Source organism: Cynocephalus volans, chromosome 15 (genome assembly GCF_027409185.1).
Source record: "Cynocephalus volans isolate mCynVol1 chromosome 15, mCynVol1.pri, whole genome shotgun sequence".
In the NCBI taxonomy this organism is placed as follows: Eukaryota; Metazoa; Chordata; class Mammalia; order Dermoptera; family Cynocephalidae; genus Cynocephalus; species Cynocephalus volans.
In genome coordinates this window covers 36561710-36584355 of record NC_084474.1, presented here as the reverse complement: position 1 = coordinate 36584355, position 22646 = coordinate 36561710, and positions in this window count along the sequence as shown.

The following is a 22646-nucleotide window of genomic DNA, read 5'->3' as shown; positions in this document are numbered from 1 at the left end:
ATCTTTTGGTATTTTTGGCAGCACAAAGTCTTCTAAACAAGTTAATCTTCAACCCAAAGGCACAGCTCACTTTGAAGTGTCCAGAAATACTTCTTGAAATAGGACATGATAAATCAACTATCTGTAGAGAATTTATTACAGTATCAATGTCGCAAAAACAGTATACAGGACCCAATGCAGAAATAGGATGCATTACTTTTTTATTTTTACATTTTAAATTTTACTTATTTATGTATTTCATTGCACATGTTTATGGGGTACAGTTTGTTTTTTCAATACATGCATATATTATATAATAATCCAATCAGAATAGTTTGCATATCTATCACTTAAACATTTATCACTTCTTTATGGTTATAATATTCAAAATCCTCTTTTCTGGCTATTTTGAAATATACAATACAATATTATTAGCTGTTGTCCCCCTAGTGCACCAGAACTTATTCTTCTTATCTAAGTGTAACTTTGTACCTTTGTATTAGTCTACCGCCTTTCCCCACCCCACCCCCACCCTTTCCCTGCCTCTGGTGACAACTATTCTACTCTCTTTTTCTTCCCTCTCTCTTTTTATTTTTCTTAATTGACTCATGATAATTGTATATATTTATGGAGTACAGTAGGATATTTGGGTACATTCATGCTTTGTGCACTTATATCCATTACCTCAAACATTTGTCACCTCTGTGTTGGGAACATTCAACATCATCTAGACTAGTTCACAGACACATGATTCTTTGTTGTTGACTGTAGTCTCCCTATATTGCTGTAGAACACTAGGTCCCACTCTCCTATCTCTCCACATTTTTGTATCCAGTGACCTCCCTCTTCCCATCCTCCCCCACTTCCCCCACCAGTCTCTAGTAACTGCTATTCTACTCTCTACTTCTATGAGATCAACTTTTTTAGCTTCCACATATGTGAGGACGTGGTATTTCTCTCTCTCTGTGCCTGGCTTCTTTCACTTATAAGTTTCTCCAAGCTCATTTATGTTGCTGTAAATGGCAGAATTTCTTCCTTTTTTATGGCTGAGTAGCATTCCATTGTGTATATATATCACATTTTCTTTATCTGATCATCCATTGATGGACATTTAAATTTGTCCCGCTCTTGGCTATTGTGAATAGTGCCACAATAAGCATGAGAGTGCAGGTGTCCCTTTGACCTGTTGATTTCCATTCCTTTGGATATATACCCAGTAGTGGGATTGCTGGATCATATGGTAGTTCTCCTTGTAGTTGTTGAAAACACTCCATACTGTTTTCCATAATGGCTGTACTAATTTACAATCCCACATAAGAGTTCTCCTTTCTCTGCATTCTTGCCAGAATTTGTTATTTTCTGTCTTGGTAATAGTCATTTTAACTGGGGTCAGATGATAGCTCATTGTAGTTTTGATTTGCATTTCTCTGATGATTAGTGATATTGACCATTTTTTCAAATAACTATTAGACATTTGTTTGTCTTCTTTTGAAAAATGTCTATTCAGTTCCTTTGCCCATTTTTTAATCAGATTTTTTTTTTTTTTACTATTGAGTTCTTGTATATTCTGGATGTCAAATGTGTAGTTGCAAATATTTTCTTCCATTCTGCAGGTTGTCTTTTTGCTCTGTTGATTTTTTCCATTGCAGTGCAGAAGCTTTTTAGTTTGATATAGTCCCATTTGTTAATTTTTGGTTTTGTTCCCTCTGCTTCAAAAATATTCATAAAATCTTTGCCAGTCCTATGTCCTGAAGAGTTTCCCCTATGTTTTCTTCCATAAGTTTTATACTTTTAGGTCTTACATTTAAGTTTTTAATGTAATTTGAGTTGATTTTGGTATATGGTAAGAGACAGGGATCTAGTTTCATTCTTCTGCATATGGATCTCCAATTTTCCCAGCACCATTTATTGAAGAGAATAATCTTTCCCAATGTATGTTCTTAGTTCCTTTGTCAAAAATCAGTTGGCTATAGGTACATGGATTTACTTCTGAATTCTCTATTCTGTTCCTTTGGTCTATGTGTCTGTTTTTGTGCCCATGCCATGCTATTTTGATTGCTACAGCTTTGTAGTATATTTTGAAGTCATAAAGGGTGAGATCCCCCACTTTGCTCTTTTTGTTCAGGATTACTTTGGCTATTCGGGGTCCCTTTTTGTTTCAAGTAAATTTTTGCATTTTTTTTTTTTTTCTATTGTGAAGTATGTCATTGGTAGTTTGGTGGGGGTTGCATTTAGTTTGTAGATTGCTTTGGGTAGTATAGTCTTTTTTTTTTTTTTAGATGACCAGTAAGGGGATCTTAACCCTTGACTTGGTGGTGTTAGCACCACACTCTCCCAAGTGAGCCAACCGGCCATCCCCATGTAGGGATCTAAACCCATGGCCTTGATGTTATCAGCACCACACTCTCCCAAGTGAACCATGGGCCAGCCCTAAGTATAGTAATTTTGACAATACTGATTCTTCCAATCCATGAGCATGGGTTGTCCTTTCATTTTTTTGTGTCTTCTTTAATTTCTTTAATCAGTGTTTTATAGTTTTCCTTGTAGAAATTTTTCACCTCCTTGGTAAAATTGATTTAAGAATGGGAGGAAACATGACATCAAAGAGATCTTGAGAAGACAAAAAAAATCAAACAAAACAAGCAAAGGTATCATCCTAGTAGGTCTCCCAGCTTCCAGGCTCTGTCCTACAGCAAACTGCTCTGTACACTGCTGACTGACTAAACGCATGAATAAACTATACTGTTGTGAAAGTCTCAATTGTCATATGTTAATATTCCATTTAAAAAAAATACTGTCTTTTAATATTTCCTCAATCCAGATTGAATTTAGGAAGAAAGAAAGTGAGTTTGAAGCAGACAAGACACAGAACCAGACCAGATAACTCCAAATACTTTCAGGTACATAAAAGACTACTTTGTGGCATTTTCTCAACCTATAGTAATCAATTGTAAAGGGAAGACAATGAAGGAAAATAGTCCTTGGGTGCAGTGAGAGTCCATCATTGGATGTATTTAAGTGCACGCCACATGATCATATCTGCTGTGGATTGATTGATTTGTGTCCCCAAAGTTCATATATTAGAAGCTTAACTCCCACTGTAACTGCTGAGAGTGGGAAATCCTATTACGGTAATTGAAAGGTGAGGCCTTGAATAGGTGACTAGATTGTAGGCCCATGCAGTAGTGAATGGATTAAAAATGGTGGTCATGGGTGTGGTTCAGAGGGCTTTAAAAGAAGAGCACATGAGAGGTTAGTCTCTCTCTGCTCCACCATTTTCTGCCATGTGAAACTCCTGGGTCACTATTGCTACCACCAAGACCCTCACCAGATGTGTTCTTTGGACTTTGGAGTTCCCAGCCTCTGAAACTATAAGTGATAAATTTCATTTTCTTTATAAATCACCCAGTTCTGTGTATTTTGTTATAAGGAACTATACAAAAGAAACAGGCTAATATAATATCTGAGGTGTGAGGGAAAGAATTGAGGCGTGGGAGAGGAACCCATAGCTCTGCAGCCCATTTTTCTCCTAGAACCCATCTCTAGCAGTCCTCCCAAAACACAAAAACAAGTAAAAGGCATTCTGCTGTGGTCCGAATATGTCCCCCAAAGTTCATGTGTTGGAAACTTAATTTCAACAGTGTTGAGAGGTGGGACCTTTCAGAGGTGATTAGTTCATGAGGGCAGAGCCCTTGTGAATGGATTAATGTCACTATCATGGGAGTGGGTTTGTTATTGCAACAGTGGTTTTTTTTATAAAAGTGAGTTCAGCCCTCTCTTGTTCTCTCTCACCACGTGATGCCTTCCACCACGCTATGACACAGCGCAGAGGCCCTCACCCAGTGCTGGCTCCTCGACCTTGGACTTCCCAGCCTCCATAACTGTAAGAAATAAATTTCTATTCTTTATAAATTACCCAGTCTCTGGTATTCTGTTATAGAAGCAGAAAATGGACTTAGACACATTCCAACTCCTTGGCATCACTTGGAGCCAGAGTCATCTGTTAAAGACCTGAAGTCACTCAGAGAGCTTTCTGATAGCCACCAATAGGGAAAAACAGGCAGCACCTTTTTTCTTTATATTTTCTTCTTGTGCTTTCAGAGACCTCTACAAGAAAAAGAATTGAACTCTGTAAGCTTTGTACATGAAATTCCTATAAGGTATTTCAGGGAGATAGAAAATGGGAGTTGTTGTTTAATGGGTACAGAGTTTCAGATTTGCAAGATGAAAAAGTTCTGGAGATCTGTTGCACAGAAATGTGAATATACTTAGCACTATTGAACTGTACACTTAAAAATGGTTAAGACAGCAAATTTTATGTTATCTGTTTTTTACCACAATAAAAAAATTTTAGTTGTGTTTATTTCAAAAAATATTATTTAAGCAGGAAAGCTGGTAAACTATCTTTTAATTACTCTTCAACACTTCCTAGTTGTAACAGGAGATTCCAAATCAAACAAAGAGTTTCATAGTTTTGGGCCATGTGGTCGTCATTCTACTAATAATAATAGTTATAAGAACCCAGACACACAGGAGCTTTAATGGTCTTAATACAAGTTGCTCTCTGGGGCAAAGTACTGTTAGTAACCTCTCCTGATAAACACTGCATGTTGCCCATGGGTTAGGATGCAATTTTAATGAGTGGCTGAGTGATGCTAAATAGTAAGAGGCTTTGAACCAGGAAGGGAACTTGGTAAATTTTATAATGTGTTAAGGGATATGGCATGGTTAGTGGTAATTTGATGATCTCTTTTGCTACTCAAGAGAGTAAAAGACATTAAAGAATGTAAATTAGAAAGGTTTTTCAGTTCTCTAGATTGAGAACTGAGCACTTGCAAAAGTTCATTTTCACAACATGTTATTTAATGAGATGATATACATAGAAAGACCCAGAGCCAGACACAGAGCATGAATTTTTTGTTTCTTCTATTTCACAATGTACCTAGAATAGTGCTTGGCGTATAGTAGATACTGAATACATTTTTGTTTAAGAAATAAATAGTAGGGGCCCAATAAATGTTATCTAACAATGTTTTAGATTCCAACGTGAAATAAAAATGCTCTCAATGGAAGATGTGACAAATCTGGCAAAACCGGAACAAATTGCAGCTCAAAATATGTCAAAAAAAAGGAAGCAGTTGCTAAAAATTCAGAAGAAATAAGAAAAACAGTGAAATTGATGAAATATACAAAAGAGGTAGCTTTTGGAAACCTGAGAACATGACAATAGGTGGACATATGTTATGCTGATGGGCAGTGTATTAGTCCGTTTCTGTTGCTTATAACAAAATGCCTGGAACTGGGTGATTTATATAGAAAACGAAATTTATTGCTACAGTTTCTGAGGCTGGAAAGTCCAAAGTCCATCTGGTGGTGGCAACAGCGGCCCAGGGGTCTCACATTGCAAGATGGTGGAAGCAGAGAGAGCAGAGAGAAAGGGAAGTTTCCAGGGTCTTTTTACCAACCAGCTCTCTCGGAAACTAACAGAGAGAGAACTCACTCACTACCCTACCCCCCAGGGAGAGCATTAATCCATTCATGAGTGATCTGCTCCCATGACACAAACGGCTCCCAACACTGCCACATTGGGGATCAGATTTCCACATGAGTTTGCGGGGGGGGGGGGGGGGGGGGGTGGTCAACACATCCAAACTCTATTAGGCAGTATTCTCGAACGAAAGCATGCAACTTTCAGACTTACTTTTTTCTCTTAGTGACTTAATTTATTCAATATTCATTTAGCACACATTTAATAAGTGCCAGGTGTTGGGCTGGCCCTGAAAATGCAAATATTGTAGAACCTAGGCCCTGTGATTTAAGGAGTTCATACTTGAGGGGAGAAGGCAGACACAACTAAATACATAATGTAACATAACATAGCATAATGTAATATAAATGGCCACAGAAGAAGAGTGTGATTAATATTGTGTTGTTGGTGCGAGAGGCAGAAGGAGTGGAAAGGGCTTCAAAAATATCTTCAGTGAAAGTTTGCCAGGCAGATAAGTGATAGCAGGGGAAAGAAAAAAGGTAGATGAAAGGGAAAAGAAAAAATATTACCGTAAATAAGTTAATAATAATGTTAACAATAATAAGTGCTTAGCATGCACCAGGCACTGTAGCAGACACCTGAAATACATCATGTAATGTTTTCATTGACATGCGTGTGTGTGCACAGGCACACATCTTTGGGAACGCCGTGGTTAGTAAGAGGAGAGCCTGGTAGAAAGAAGAGGGGAGGAAAGGTGGGAACAAGCTCTCAGGCCCAGCCCCATCCCTTGCCTGCAGCCTCACGCCCTCCTTTCCCCAGGACTGGATTCCCTCCGCTCTCTTTCCCTTTCTTTCTCCAGAGTCTTAGGTATTTTTGTGCCCTACTTACTCTTTCCACCTGGAATGATTAAGGCCAGAAAGACAGAAGCATCTCAGTCCAGGGACAGCACCATGCGGTGCAAAGAATAGAAGATAGATGCAGCAATTCTCTCTTTTTAAATATCAGATGAAAAAATATCAAGACACCACCAGTCGTCCTTAAGTTCCAGTACTGCAAACACTCCCTCAGCAAACACACATATTCCATAGAAATACCAACAAATATGCACTGATAAGTTAGCGAAGAGCCCACAGATATCAGTTACTTGCCCACACCATGACGAGCTGAGGAAGAGGTGCATAAACACTGAATAAGCTTCTCCAGCCTTCTAGGATGGACTCGAGCAAACCTGAGGCCAGGGGCAAAGGATTCTACAGTCCAGTTTAACCACAAAAGTTCTCTTCCTCTTCCTCCACATCATTCACTTGGTAATTAATCATGAATTAATTAGTCTCATAACTATAATTATAAACATGATAAATTATGCAATGCTGTAACTACCACCTAAAAAGCTCATACTGTTAGTACTTTTACAAGCAACTAAGGGTAAGGAAAACCTCACGTGGCTTCTTGTATGTCTTCCCTCCACCTAGGATTCTGCATAACACTTGGTTGGGGCTCAGTAGAAATATAAACTTTAAAAAAAAAAAAAAAAGGGCCGGCCCCATGGCTCACCTGGGAGAGCGTGGTGCTGACACCACCAAGCCAAGGGTTAAGATCGCCTTACCGGTCATCTTTTTTTAAAAAAAAACACTTTCTCAACAGGTCAACTTGTGGCACAGATCGTACGTGTGGTACACTGATACAAAAGGATGTGTATTGCAAGCTTCAGGCAGCGGTTCTCAGACTTGAGCACATCAGAATCTTCTGGAGGGCCTGTTTCAACACAGGCTGCAGGCCCTCCTAACACCCTCTTCCCCCCACTGCCCCCCCCCCCCCCGCCAGAGCTTCCACTAGGTCCAGTGGGTCATTTCTTTTAACAAGTTTCAAGTTTCAGCTGATGCTGATGCACTCTGCAAATCACTGGCCTATGGTAATTAAATTAAGCTGGGATTTAATGGGGGGTGGGGGGTGGGAAGATGTTGGTCTTGTTTAACTGCAGTAGCTGATTCAGATGTCAAAGAACTCAGAAATCCTTAGAGATCACGCATTGGCCTGTGTAGGGCTGGCGGCTTCTCTTTATCTACTTACAGAGGCACCTCAACTATGGTCCTTCCTCGTCACAATATTTGGCAAAGAGACTACAGTAGAGGCTCTTAGAAGTCCCACTTCTTTAGTGAGAAAATAGTTTGTTGTTAGTAAAATAGAAAAGGAAGGAGGGGGACATTGGTTCCCAGAGCAGAAGGTGATATTCTGAATCTGTGCAATCAGTATTTGTTTATAGGCCATCCTGATGACACTCAGCATTTGCTTGGGTTTTTCCTGCCAGTCTGCCAATCCCAAGACTCACTGTGCAGTGGTCCAGGGAGGCATGGGCTGCGTCTTTAGCTCACACAAAGCAGGTGCAGAGTGGGGCTAAATCCCGTGTGGTGGAAGGCGCCCAAGGTTTGGTTTTGTTGTTGAGCAGCGTTACTCCACCTTGCCCCCCACCACCCAAGAAATTTTACTTGGACCCCAAGCACTGAGGCTGAGCCACAGTAGGGGTTGAAAGCCAATAATATTGAGCTCAGAAAAACCAGACACAAACTCGTAATTCCAGAATCTGAGAGGCATCTCGAGAAAGTTCCAGGAAAGACACCAAGAAAACTACCAGTTTACAGGGCTTAAGGAGGGGTGCTGGAGGTGGACAGCCCCAGGTTTGAATTCAGCCCTGCATTTTATTTGCTCGGAGTCTGGAATAATTGCTTAAACACTCAGCCTCAGTTTTCCTTATTCCTGATTGTTGGACATTGAGATTGTTTTTATTATTCATAATTGTGTATGATACTGTGATCGGTATCTGTATATCCTTGAATTAATCTATGATTATTTAGAAGAGATTTCTAGAAGACACACTACTTGGTCAAGGGTATGAATTTGATATATATGGCCAAATTCATAACTTTACACCATTTTGTGGACATTGTCAGCATATGGGAGTGCTCAGTGCCCAGCATGCTAGATATCACAGGATAGTTAATTAAAATCTTGATTTTGTTGATTTTACATGAAAATGTGAATCCTACTGTTGTTATATGACAATGCTTTAATTACTAAGAAAGTTGGGCATTTTTTTCATGTATCTATAGTCCATTTGTATTTCTTTTTTCTTTCCTTTTTTTTTTTTTTTTTTTGGTGGCTGGCCAGTACAGGGATCAATCCCTGGACCTTGGTGTTACAGTTCACGCTGTAACCAACTGAGCTAACCAGCACACACACACACACACACACACACCAGTAAATTTTTATTGGCCATAAATTTGCATGTTTTTTGCCTTTTAATTTTTTAAGACGGTTTTTCATATTTAGAAGCTTTAGGATTTATGTGAACTAAATAATTTATAATGCTCTTTGAAATTATTTATGGCATTCATTCCTGATAATTTGTGGGGGAAATGCATTTGTATGTGCACAGAATTACTTTGAGCCCTATCCATGGTGGGGGTTAGATGTCCAGATATTAGAATGATATACAGAATATAGAAAAGTCAGAAATGAAGGAAGTCATCCATACATTTATAGAACTAAATGTTTAATGTTTAGAGACATATATGAATCAACACAATTCTTAATATTTCAAGTTATTTCAAACTTTGAATATACTTTTACATACTTGTATCAGGTATTATGGCATTTAAATAAAATGTTTATTAGTAGAAATGATGTAATGTACTATCTTAATCGATTTTGGCTACTATAACAAAATAACATACACTGGGTGGCTTATAAACAACAGAAATGCATTTTTCACAGTTCTGGAGGTTGTAAAGTCCAAGATCAAGGCACCAGCAGTTTCTGGGTCTGGTGAGGGTCTGCTTTCTGGTTCACAGAAGGCACATTCTTGCTGTGTTCTCACATGGTAGGAGGAACAAAGCAGCTCTCCAGGTTCTCTTTTAAGAGCACAAAACCCTAGATCATGAGGTCTTTTAATCACCTCCCCAAATCCCCACCTTCTACTATAATCACCTTGGGGGTGAGGATTTCAACATATGAATTTTGGGGGGACATAAACATTCAGACGATGGCAGGTGATTTTCCCTGGAACTAGCAGAAGCACAGTACATTAACAAAATATTCCATGATTGTATTGATTCAAACTACCTCAACAAGGTAATATGAATAAAGCCTAGGAAGTTTATGAATACTTTTTCCAAGATCAGATAGGGTGCTTATGTACAGGAAAAAAATAACATTAAATACAATAGAGATAAACAAAATTAGATACACATAGCACCGTGTCTATTATCTTCTTTTCTTTCCTTTTTTCTTGCCTCTGGCTAGAGCAATCAGAATTAAGTAAGTAATGTGTTCACTGACTTTTTAAAATGTTGTATGAATCCTTTGAAGAGGATTCAAAACAGCAAAACATAGACGAATTAGTCTTCCAGGCCTACAGATGGTGCCACAGCCTGTATTAATTGGTCTTTGTGTTGCTATAACAGAATGCCTGAGATTGGGTAATTTACAAAGAACAGAGGTTTATTTGGCTCATGATTCTGGGACAGCTGCATCTGGTGCAGGCCTCAGGCTGCTTCTACTCATGGCGGAAAGCAGCTGGCAGCAGCAGGTACAAGCAGATCACATGGTGAGAGGAAGCAGGTGAGAGAAAGACAGACTCTCCTCTTTTTAAAGCCCTTAGAACCATGCCCCTGACCACCATTTTTAATCCATTCACTACTGCATTGTGCTACAATCCAACCACCTCTTCAAGCTTCTCCTTTCAATTACCGTAATAGGATTACCGACCCTCTTAACAGTCACAGTGGGGGCTAAATTTCTAATCCATAAAATTGCAGGACACAATTCGAGCTTCAGTCGGTTTTGGGGGACATAGTTTAATCTACTATACAACCAGATCATACTGATCAATGGGTGCCCTTTCCTAAATCATTCTTGGGTTAACCATCTAAGATATTAAGGATAGAATTAAAGGTTAGAAAGGAAAACTTCAGAAAAGTAACCTGAAGGCGGGTGGAGGACCCAAGGCTTAAGAATTGGCTCAGACCTAATATTTAATTTAATTCTGCCTATATGGCAAGTGAGCCTACAAACACAGATGACATCTAGCTAATAGCATTTTGTTATTTGAGTGATTGATACTGGAGCGACAGAAACTTTTTGAAAAAATTTTTTCTCTTTTTTATTTATATAAGTCTAAGTCTTGCTCTCTCACATGGATCAATGGTCCCATAAAAGAAGAGGGGTCTTGGGGGAACATTTTTCGTATCCTTAGCTTAAAGAACTGAAATCTATAACCAAGAAAAAAAGCATGATAACCTGTGATGTGAAAGGCTGTCAGAGACAGCTGTCAGCTTTGTTTTGCACGCCACTGAGGACTGATAAGAAGAAATATTAAGATAGTAAGGAATAACTTCCTGACTATCTGGATTGTTTAATGTGTAAATCGCTGAATTAAAAAATAAAATTAAATAAATAAATTAATAAATAAACATGTATATTTGTACACACACACACACACACACACACACACACACACACACGGGGATTCCAACACCAACTCTACCACTTTGATTCCACCCCTTCTTCTCTCCCCTCAACACCCAAAGAGCCCCAGGGAAGGGCTCTGATTGGTCCTGCTTGAGCCAAATATCCACCAATCACTGAGCCCAGGAGATGAGTTGCTCTGATTGGCCAGATCTGGAGTTGGGAATAGGGAGGAAATGTTCTGGGAAAGCAAACACAGTAGATAGTTAGCACAGTGTGTTGCAGAAAGACAGAAGCAAAGTTGTGGTAGGATTTTTTTTTTTTTTTCAGGTAAACTTTTAAAAATTGAAGTATGGGGCCAGCCCGTGGCTCACTTGGGAGAGGGTGGTGCTGACAACACCAAGTCAAGGGTTAAGAGCCCCTAACAAGTCATCTTTAAGAAAAAAAAAAAAAAATTGAAGTATAACACACATACAGAAAAGTACACAAATTTTAAGTATAGAGTTTGATGAATGTTTGCAAAGTGAACACACCCATACAATTATCACCAAGATCAAGAGATAAAACATCACGTTTGGATTTTTAAAAACTACATTTCGGTTTTTTTTGGTTTTGTTTTTTTTTTAAAGATGACCGGTAAGGGGATCTTAACCCTTGACTTGGTGTTGTCAGCACCACACTCAGCCAGTGAGCGAACCGGCCATCCGTATATGGGATCCGAACCCGGGGCCTTGGTGTTATCAGCACCGCACTCTCCCGAGTGAGCCATGGGCCGGCCCTACATTTCGGTTTTGACTGACTTCATTTGAGCCCCTTTCAGGGCAGTTTTCTACATATGCTAACTCATTTCCACAAAATGGATAAAATTATAGCACCAGTGCTTGTAATCAAAGAGTAAATTTAATCTAAATAATTAATTAAATGTGGAAACCTTTTGGTTTTCATGACTCTTCTCTCATTCTAAGATATCTTCCCTTAAAAAAAAGGAAAAAGATGTGAAACAGTCCTTAGAATTGTGTCTTCACACCATTTCACAATTTCCTGACAGCCGCCTGTTCTGGGATCTTCTCCATCTCCTTATTCTACAGTGCTACAGAATAAGCCAATGGCTTGATAATTATTTTTAATATTTTGGGATCTTTTTATTATTATGTTTTTACTCAGAAATAAAGTTATAAGTATATCAAATAATGTCTATTCCAATAAGTTCTAGTAAAAGGGAATAGGTGAATGCTTTTACCCCCCAAATAATTATTTTCTAATGTAAAGGTAATATATGCTCATTGTTGAAAATTGAAAATAACCAAGGTATAAAGAAACTGAAAATCAGGGGCTGGCTGGTCAGCTCAGTTGGTTAGAGTCTGGTGATTATAACAGCAATGTACAGGGTTCAATTCCTGTACCAGCCAGACAACAAAAGAAAAAAGAAAAAAAGAGAAAGAAACTGAAAATCATCCATAATCCCACCACTCAGGAATAACCACTGCAAATATTATAATCTGTCCAGATTTTTTCCTGTGAATATGTACTTTTCTTTTTTTCCACAAAATTCATAACCTCTGTCAATTTTGCACACTCCTTTTTTCCTCACCTTTAAAATCTTGTGGAATGGCATTTCTAATCAGAAAAACACATAACAAGAAATTTAAGTAAAATGAAATTCACAAGCTGCTCAGTATTTCACGTTGAGCAAAAAAGGATGGCTGTAGGCCAAAGTATCATTATGCAATCAGATAGAAAATATTTTTCAAAAAAGATATTATGAAGTTCTAATGGCCAACTCCCTGCTGCAAACCAATAAAGCTCATTCAGTGGACTATAAATCTTAATTACATGGACAGATGAAGAACTTCGTGGATCTTTCAGAGAAATTGAAATTTTAGCCAATTGCTCCACAAAGCAATGTATGAATCATCCATTTGTAGGTCACAAGTGCACAAATAGTCTATGCAACAGGCAATTTCTGAATTAAATGATATCTCTCATGGGGAATTAATAAGAGACCATTTAAGAAATCATTTATGATGTGAGCTAGTTAGATAGTAATTGGAGATTAATCTTCAGAAATAGGAGCTTTCTTCCACAGTTCACTGGCTTCTCAGAAATCAATAAACATGAAACACAGTTTCAAAGGTAACAATCAGCTGAAAAGTAGAGTTAAATTTGAACATGATAAACTCAGATATCAAGACTCGTAATGGAGAAGGAAATGTTACAGCAAAACTGTTATCTAACATTTTGGTACTGAAATCAAGGCAAAAGCATATTAAACTTGGATCCTCTGACATGGATTTCTTCTAAATCGCCAAACAATCTTACAAACAGCTTGCAAACTGGTTTACCTTAAGGGAAATATTGAAAGGAAAATAGATAGAATGAAAGAGTACTTTTTATATAAGACACTGAAAGAAAACAAAAATGATTTGACTATGTAAAAAAAATCTATACGGCAAAAAATAAGTTAATAAATAAAACAATGCTAAAAAGTTTTTGGAAGTATATTATATCACAGAAAAACATATCTCTGTCTACCACAGAGTTTTTTGAACATAATTAAGTTTGTTGGGCTTAATTCAATCTGAACCTCTAACCATGCTGGCCGACCAACTTGTAATTTGTTTTTAGATAGGATATGGACCACGTAGAGATAAGCCTTTGCAATTACATCAAAATAACCTTTAACAAAGTTTTTATTGAATACCAAAATTTGGACTGTACTTCATCAGAATGGCAAATAAACCACAGGGATGCAGGAGAGCTCTGCTTAAGAGCATTTGTGGCCTTTGAAGACTCATGAGTCCAGGTTTAAGTTCTGATCCTGCACTTGCTAGCTGAGTGACCCGAGGCAGGTTATTTCCTTTTCTGACCCATAGTTTTTTAATCTATGAAATGGATCTAAATACCTACCACACAGGTTGACATGATGATTACATGAGATAATGTATATTAGGCCTACAGAAGAGTACTTGATACTCAATATTCCTTGGTGGCAGCCAATTAAGAAAAAACCCAGTAATACTTAAACAGTACAAATTATAAAAAGGAAGAGTATATAATGAAGCTTGGGACTCTGGCTTCCACAGGATAACACTAAATATCATCATCAATGGGTACATGATGTAATACGAGGATCCACTATAATTTGCTTATTCTCATACTGCTGGAAATATAGGTTTGGTTTTTTTTATTCTCTCTTATGTGTAACACTTGGAAAACATCCTTACATAAAAATAATCTTCATTTTGGATAATTTTCTAAGAGTGCATTTTGGGGGCATGAACATTTTTAAATGACTCGAAGCATATTACCAAATTGCTTTCCAGAGAGGTTCTCCCAATAGTCTCAATGGTCTTACCTCACCTCACAGATGCTTATCTATAGTGTTATCCCTAATTTTTAAAAATATCATCGTCCATTTTCTAGTTTTAATTTAAATTTGAGAACTAGTTACTTTGGATTATTTTTATATGTTTATTTGCCATAAAAATGGGATTTTGATGGCAAGTGCTGTAATAGCATTATACTGATGACTGTTATCCAGTAAGTAAATTATGGGCCAGAAATTTTAATAAAATGTTTTTAAAAATTTTAACAATGTTTTTAAGAAATAACTTTGTCTGTAACTTTTATTTGTATAATTTTTTTCTTCCCCCCCAAAAAGTGATGGCCTTCTATCAATACACAAATGGGAGTATTCTGATCTGACAGTATTTTACTGTCAGTTGCTGTAAGTAGCAGTACTCAGTATTTATATTAAGCTTAGAGTCCTTCTGCTAAATCATTAAGGAAAAAAATAACTACATTCAATTTATAGCTTGTGATATTACTCATTAACATATGTTTGTAATTTCACATTCAAAAGGACTTTTTATTTCTATGGAATATTTTTCATGCAATTAATATGTGGTAGCATGAAGTAACTGCAATGCATGTTTACTTTTTTAAAAAAACAGAACTTTAACTTTTAATGTTTAGGCTTAGATGCCTTAATACTTTTTGGGGGGCAGCTGACCAGGACAGGGATTGAACCCTGGACCATGGTGTTATCACCACCACGCTCTAACCAACTGAGTTAACCAGCCAGCCCTAGATGTCTTAATAAACAATGACTTAGAAATATCAAGGGGAACAAGCTTTTGAAAAAAACAAACATAACTAACCTACCTCATCAAACCTTAACTGCCACCAATCACCATTTAATATAGCCCTAGTGTCATCTAAATCTTAATGCTGCTTTCTACATCTCTGGAAATCTTATCTTAGAGTCACATAGTTCCTTGGTGGGCCTATCTAGATCTCTACTTCATGTGGGCTACTAATCTTAATTAAAACTCTTACATGTAATTGAATCAATGCGTTGGTTGTCAATTTTAGCAATTCCTGTTCATCTAGGAATAGGACAATTTACAACTGGCTACTCTGTTTTCTCTTATTTGACAAGAGCAAAAACCAAGAGAGAGAGGCATGTGCAGCTCACCTTAGACAGCAACCATAGAACTTTCCAGCACTCTGATCAGCAGGAGGTGGTTCTTTAAACTCTCTTAAAAGAACTTCATAGTTTATAGTAGCACTATCCAAGCATCATTGGTTGGACCCAATCACCATGACTCATTCCCCTTAGCACTGTTCAGCAATTTCTAGTTTTATGAAAACTTTAGAAAGAGAATGAATCAGAAATAGCTTTGAGGAAGAACCTTTTTATTTATATAGAGAACATTTTAAGACATATTCAAACATTTTTATGAACAAGGATTTAATGGGTTCCATGATAACGGTCATATGAGGATCATTCCAATATAGTAGTTTGTATGTTGAATGAATGTTAAATCATTTCACAGAAGAAGGGCTGTTGATCCATTTTAGGAAGTCTAGATTTCAATACCAGTATACAACAATAAAATGACATAAGAGTTTTTCATGTATTTAAAAATATAAATTACTTGCTACTAACTCTCCATACATACTATAGTGGAAAAATTGGTTGAAACCAACAGGCAATTAATTTCATAGCAAGTTCCTTGAGCAGGAACTACTATGAGTCATTTAAAAAGTCTTGCACCTAACAGGAAAAACTTTAACTGCACCCAGCTTTCCCTGGTAAGAATGGGCACAGCATTGGAACTACTGGGTACCTCCTGGAAAGAGCAGTTGAAAAATCAGCTGGGGGTTGGGTGTGTGTGTTCCTTTTTTAAATGTTTGGGCATTCACCGAGCCCTGTGGCTATAACATTCCTGGGCAGGGCATACTGGTAGTGGAAATAGTGAAAGTTATTCAAACCACTGAATTCTCAACTATATGGAAACTGGCTGACTTACCCCAAGCATAAGTTCTCCACCCTCTCCCTCACCACCTCCACCCACCTCTAAAATATTAGCTCTCAGAATATAAATTACTTGAGGTCTTTATTCCACTAGGCACTGAAAGAGAAACTTAAAAAATCCTAACTATCCTGATTATGAGAATTATACAATGTTTATAATGATAAGTGTACAAATTTATACAAACTACAAATATAAAAATACAGAAACAAAACTTCTCCATTAGAAGTTGGTCAGAACTAGGATGATATAGTTAGGGAGTTCAGTTCATAGAATAACTTCACCATGAAAAATTATATCTAGAATCGAAAGTAATTTGATGCTTTTCTACTACCATTAATAAAACAAGTAATTGGCAACATTAGAGTTGGGGGAGACTTCCTAATCAGAAACATAGGGTCATGAATATCTCACCTTAAGGTAGGGAAGTAAATAGGTCTCATCTTAATGCCAGCATCAATAGATTAGGAATGACTGTCCATAGCACCTTGGTCAGAAGGATTCTAAGGCTATGTTGGTGATTAGTGAAAAACAGTTTTTATTCATTAGCTCTGTCTGCCTCAGGTGTGAGAGTACAGGGTGCGAGCACACTTACTTTGTATTTGCTACTCCTGCTTTAAACCGTTAATTGACTCACCCAGATTTGAATCCAAAATCTGTCACTTAGTAGCTGTGACCCCTTGGACAAGTTACTTAATCTTTCATCTCAGTTTCCTCATTTGTAAAATAGGGATAATAAAAGTACTTAATTTTATAGGGTTTTTTTCTTAAGTATTAATGAATTACTGTTTGGGACACGATACGCACTCTATAAACAAAAGCTATTTACTATTATTATCATTAATATTGTCATCCATGAATGTTTTTAAGTTGTCAGTGGTTTAAAACAAAATTTTTTTAGGGGCCAGCTCGCGACTCACTTGGGAGAGTGCGGTGCTGATAACACCAAGGCCACGGGTTTGGATCCCTATATAGGGATGGCCCGTTAGCTCACTTGGGAGAGCGCGGTGCTGACAACACCAAGTCAAGGGTTAAGATCCCCCTTACTGGTCATCTTCAAAAATAAAAAAAAAAAAAATTTTTTTAAAAGCTCTGAACCCTTAAGGTGTAACAAGTAAGATAAAAGTGAAGCTGTTCTAGTTGAGGTTTGGCTGAAGGCCCAGGGCCTCACCTGCTCTGCTCTGGCTAACTCCATACCCGGACAACCCAGAGAGGCATCTTCAAAGAACCCCTAAGACCCCAGAGCACAGTTTGAAAATCCCTGAAAAAGGTTATTTAGAAGTGAAAACAATGTTCCTCTTTTGAGGTTTGTTTTGCATTTGTTAGCCAGTTAGGCTTAAATAAGAAAGGTCATAGACAGGGCAAAATGGCCAAATTTGAAGCAGAGAAAAATACACCATGAAGATACTGTTCTGGAAGTAAGGTATTCAAATCAGGTAGTAAATTTACATGGTTAATATTAGAATAAAAATTTTTAAATCAAGATTTCTGGCAAATGAAGTAGGATTAAAATTCATTTTAGGCTAGCTTGAGGATACACTGGATACTTACTTAGCTTTGTCTTTATATCTAAAACATGGCTAGATTTAGTTAAAAGAATTTAGCCTGAAAAATAACTCCAAGAGTCAGCCAAATATCAAATGAAGTTAAGCAAGGAGCTAAACTAGGAACTCAGAGATGAAGGCAGAATATGTGTGGAATACCCATCAAGCACAAATGCAAAAAAGGAAAATAAGATGTTCAAACAATGCTTTCACTTTGAAAATCATGTTATAAATAATTTAACTAGATTATTTATTTTAAAAAAAGAACAGTTACTAACAATTACCCTGTGAAGTATATTTTTTCTTTAAGGAAGGACTTTAAAATAGAAATGACTTGGTGTTTGAATAGCTTATGCTAATTGGTCACTGTAAAATACAACTGCATATATATCCATTTAGATCACTGTTTACTAAAGAAAAAACAAAGGGTTTCTAATAGAGTGAAAGAAACATACTTCATCTAAATGATAATAATAGTGAACTAGTAAACCAAGTGATCTGGACACATTAGAGGAAAACATTCTTCAGTTATTCACCAAATTTACCTGCTCAAACAAGTAAAGCCAGTTCATATGAAACTCTGTAGTTTATTCTGAAACCTAAATCACATCTACAAATCATGAAAAGTTTTGCTTGAGGAATCCTCTTTTCAATATATCATGCCTCATGAGACTTTCATACATTCCCTCTCCAATGTCCATGAATGAGGAAGCCACATTCATGAGATATAACTATTATTTTAGAAGCCTTTGAAAGCTTTCATCTCTGAAACTGAAATATAAAAGCCTTAAATATAAGCCACATTCTAATTATTAATCCCACAATAAAAATATGTTAAACATTCTTAAATTATGACGGAACTCAATTACATCGTACATTAATCTTTAGTTTCAATTGCTTAAGATTTTTCTTTAATGGTATGATTAAGTCTTTCTGTGAGTGCATATGGCTAAAAAATAAAACTGACAGTCTTTCTTAGGATATACAAAACAACAGATTCTGCCTTTGCAGGTGTCTCAATTATATTCAACAATAAATTATATTAATAAAGGTGATAATAACTATAACAAAGATGCTATTAATAAGCAGGACATTAATGACAGTATGATACACTGGAAACATTCTCATTCTCAAATCTGATTATTTCAAGTTACAATTGTATATGCAGAAAGTGAACTTTTACAGTGGCAAATCAGCTAAAGCATATTTATTCATTTTCTGTTTGCAAAAAAAAAAACTTGTCAGGGCCAGCCCATGGCTGACTTGGGAGAGTGTGGTGCTGATAACACCAAGGCAATGGGTTCGGATCCCTATACAGGGATGGCTGGTTGCTAACTTGGGAGAGCGTGGTGCTGACAACACCAAGTCAAGGGTTGAGATCCCCTTACCGGTCATCTTTAAAAAAACAAACAAACAAAAAAAACCCAAATATATATATATATTACTTGTCTACATCATTTGCACTTAGTTTCCCAACAATGACCATTTTGGGGTCTACATTAGAGTCACAATGATACTATAAAGAAATTGCTTATATTAAACATAAAACATAACAAATTGGCATGATGCCAGTGAGTTAACAGAGACACATATATGTTGATGTGACATGATGAAGTTGGTTGGACACCACGTCATCAAATAAAGTGTTAACATGGCTGACTTGTATTGCATATCTTCAGAAAATTCAAGATTGTAATTTTTCTAAAGGTGACTTTGCTATGCAATATCAGCTTATGGTGAAATCTGTACAGTAAAATTTAAAGACCTTTGAAGACATCCAACACAAAAAAAACTGTGACCCAAATTAGGACTGTGACTGAAAATCCTTTGTGCATCAAGTAACACATGGCGTCATTTAAACAAATGTTTGTGAGCTCTGAAGACAGGTCAGGGATAAAAGCCACCAGATTTTAAGCCATTGTGATCACTGCAACTAAGTAAGAACATGAAGGGAAAGAACACTAGGAAAGAGTGCCCAGCAAAGAACTAAGGGAATACCAGTGCTACAGGGTCAGGTAAGAGGAGTGTTATCTGAAGGAAATTAGTCATTAATAATGCCAAATGCTGCAGAGGGGTATTTAGTCATCCGTGGCCTTTCAAATGTAGTTTCATTCAAGACAGAATCGAGATTACAGTGGATTCAGCAGTGCATTGGATGCCCAAATAGTAACCTGCTATATTCTTAAGTGATTATGTTTTCCTCAGAATTCCATCATATATTGTTTCTGATTCTATTTGACACTCCTGATGGAATAGTCTCATTAGACAGGAAGAGCAACTAAACTTCTTCTAAATCCCTTAGAATCAAATTACCTATTCTGATTAATTTTAACCTTAATATTAAGGGAACACGCTTAGAATAACTTTAAATCAATATTGAAATTGTGTTTCAAATAAAAATTTTCTGACTCTAAAGAATTGTGCTCAACCTTTAGTTCACTTGACATGTACTTACTGAGAGCCTACTATTGCAAGACTGGGCAACACAAAGACCAAGAATGTCCTCAAACAGGGCTTACAATGCGGGATCAGTGTGTCTGAAAAAATTATATACAAATTTCTGATTCAGTTTGATAATTTTTAATCTTGGGAAGTTATTCCTTCAGGGGCTTGATAGAAAGTGTTTTTTAGGTCATGTATTTTAGCTCACAAGCTTAGCATTTTTAAGCTACACCCAAAATGACATGTCTAATTTACTGACATCTTTTATGAAGGTACATATTAGTGAAAGATGCCCAAATAGTTTACATTCTAAAGGCTATGGAAAGTCAATGTTATAGTACTCAAGGTTGAAGCCTGAGCTAAAATAAAAGGGATGGGATAATGTGGCATTAAAAGGGTCTCGATTAGAAAGGTATAAATATCAGCAAGTGAGTCTTCTCTCAAAGTTCTCCATGTATTTTTGAATTAGATGTATTCATTATTTCTCTCATTTAGGAACCAAGGTACCAGAGGGGGGAAACACCTAGGGTACCAGTATAATTGAATCCCTATTAAGGTCTTATTGTTTAATGGGAACTGAGATGGTTAGGTTTTTATCCTTCTCAGCTAAAATGGTGCCACCTAAGTGAAAGTCTTGTTGCTCCTTCAGATTTGTAACTCTGGAAGGGAAATAATTCACTGATGTTAAGAAGGCACATCTTCCTTCAATGTATGTATTACAGAGACAAAGGCACCTTCTTTGTAGGAAGAGGGAGAATCTTCCTTTGTAGGAAGGAGGACCTGCAAATCGGGGGTCAGAAAGTGTAGCTAGCTAATTTTATAAACAAACATTGAACACAGATGCACTATTCACTTACATATTGTCTATGGTTGCTTTCATAGCAGAGCAGAGTAGTTGTGATGAAGACTGGATGGCCCACAAGGCCAAAAAGATTTATTATCTGGCCCTCTACAGAAAGTTTGCTGATTCCTACAAAGATCATCCTGACTAGAAAGCAACACACACGCACACACGCACGCATGCACGCATGTACACACACACACGAAGATACTGGGCTAGCCCGTGGCTCACTCGGGAGAGTGTGGTGCTGATAACACCAAGGCCCCGGGTTCGGATGCCATATAGGAATGGCCGGTTAGCTCACTGGCTGAGCGTGGTGCTGACAACACCAAGTCAAGGGTTAAGATCCCCTTACCGGTCATCTTAAAAAAAAAAAAAAAAAAAGAAGAAATTGAATACTGATTATTTAATATTAAGAATTAATTTTGGGGGTGTATATACGCTATGCTTTAAAACAAAAAGCACATCAAAATTGAATAAAGATACTTAGGCTATCACTTTCCTTGAGAATAAGTGAAGGGAAAAAACTACAGAAGCTAGTGATTTCATCATGAGAAAAGGTGATTTTTTTTTTCCTTACCAAAAAAATATGTGGAATGAACATTAACACTAAATGCCTGCAAATTTTACTGAACTGCTTTGTTGGATAGGAAAACTCCTCTAAGGCAAAGGCCCATCAGCATCTAGGCCCCTAAAATAGTAGGTAGATCCTATTAAGGTGTCCATCCCCCTGAGTTTTCTGAGAACTCTTCTAGTCCTACAGACTTGTCCAGTGCTGCTGACAGAGAAATAGGAGGCACCTAGAAAATAATATATTCCTGGGGCTGGCAGGTTAGCGCAGTTAGAGCGTGCTGATAACACCAAGGTCCAGGGTTCAATTCCTGTACCGGCTAGCTGCCAAAAAGCAAAAGAAAAAGCAAATAATATATTCCTATCCAGAAAAAGATAAAACTAATATTAACATCTTTTTATGCTTCCCAGTTAAGACAAAAATATAACCCATGCCAAAATTAATGGGTAACAAATCTTTCCCAAAAGTCTCTAAAAGGTTATATTTTCAAGGTGAAAGTATTCTTTCCCTTTTTATTATGTTGAAGGGGCACAAAGTGCTGTATTCCCTTGTATGTATTATCTGCACTGTTAGTCTGCATGATTTGATACTTGTATTCATCCTACCTGTCCACCCCTCCCACACTTTGCTTTATAAACATCCAAAATAAAGGGCCATTTTGATAAAGTTACCTGCTTGTCTAATCTTGCATCTTTTCCCATCACAAATGGCTTCAGGTATAATAATTGAGAACAGTATATACTCTATGACCTCATTATCCATCAAAGGGCCTGGCCATATTTGTTCTCAAATGGGTATTCAATATATATTTGTTGCAGATATTTATGACCAAAGAGGGAGAGAACATAAACTGAAATAGGGTCTTCACATTTGAGTAGGGAATAAGTCACCAGTAGTAAGGAAGGGCCAGCCAACATAGACTAGGGTTCCAAAAAGTCAACTACCTCCAAAAAGCAATAGGGCAAAAGTTTAGAATGATTGCTAGCTCCAAAAAGAACTG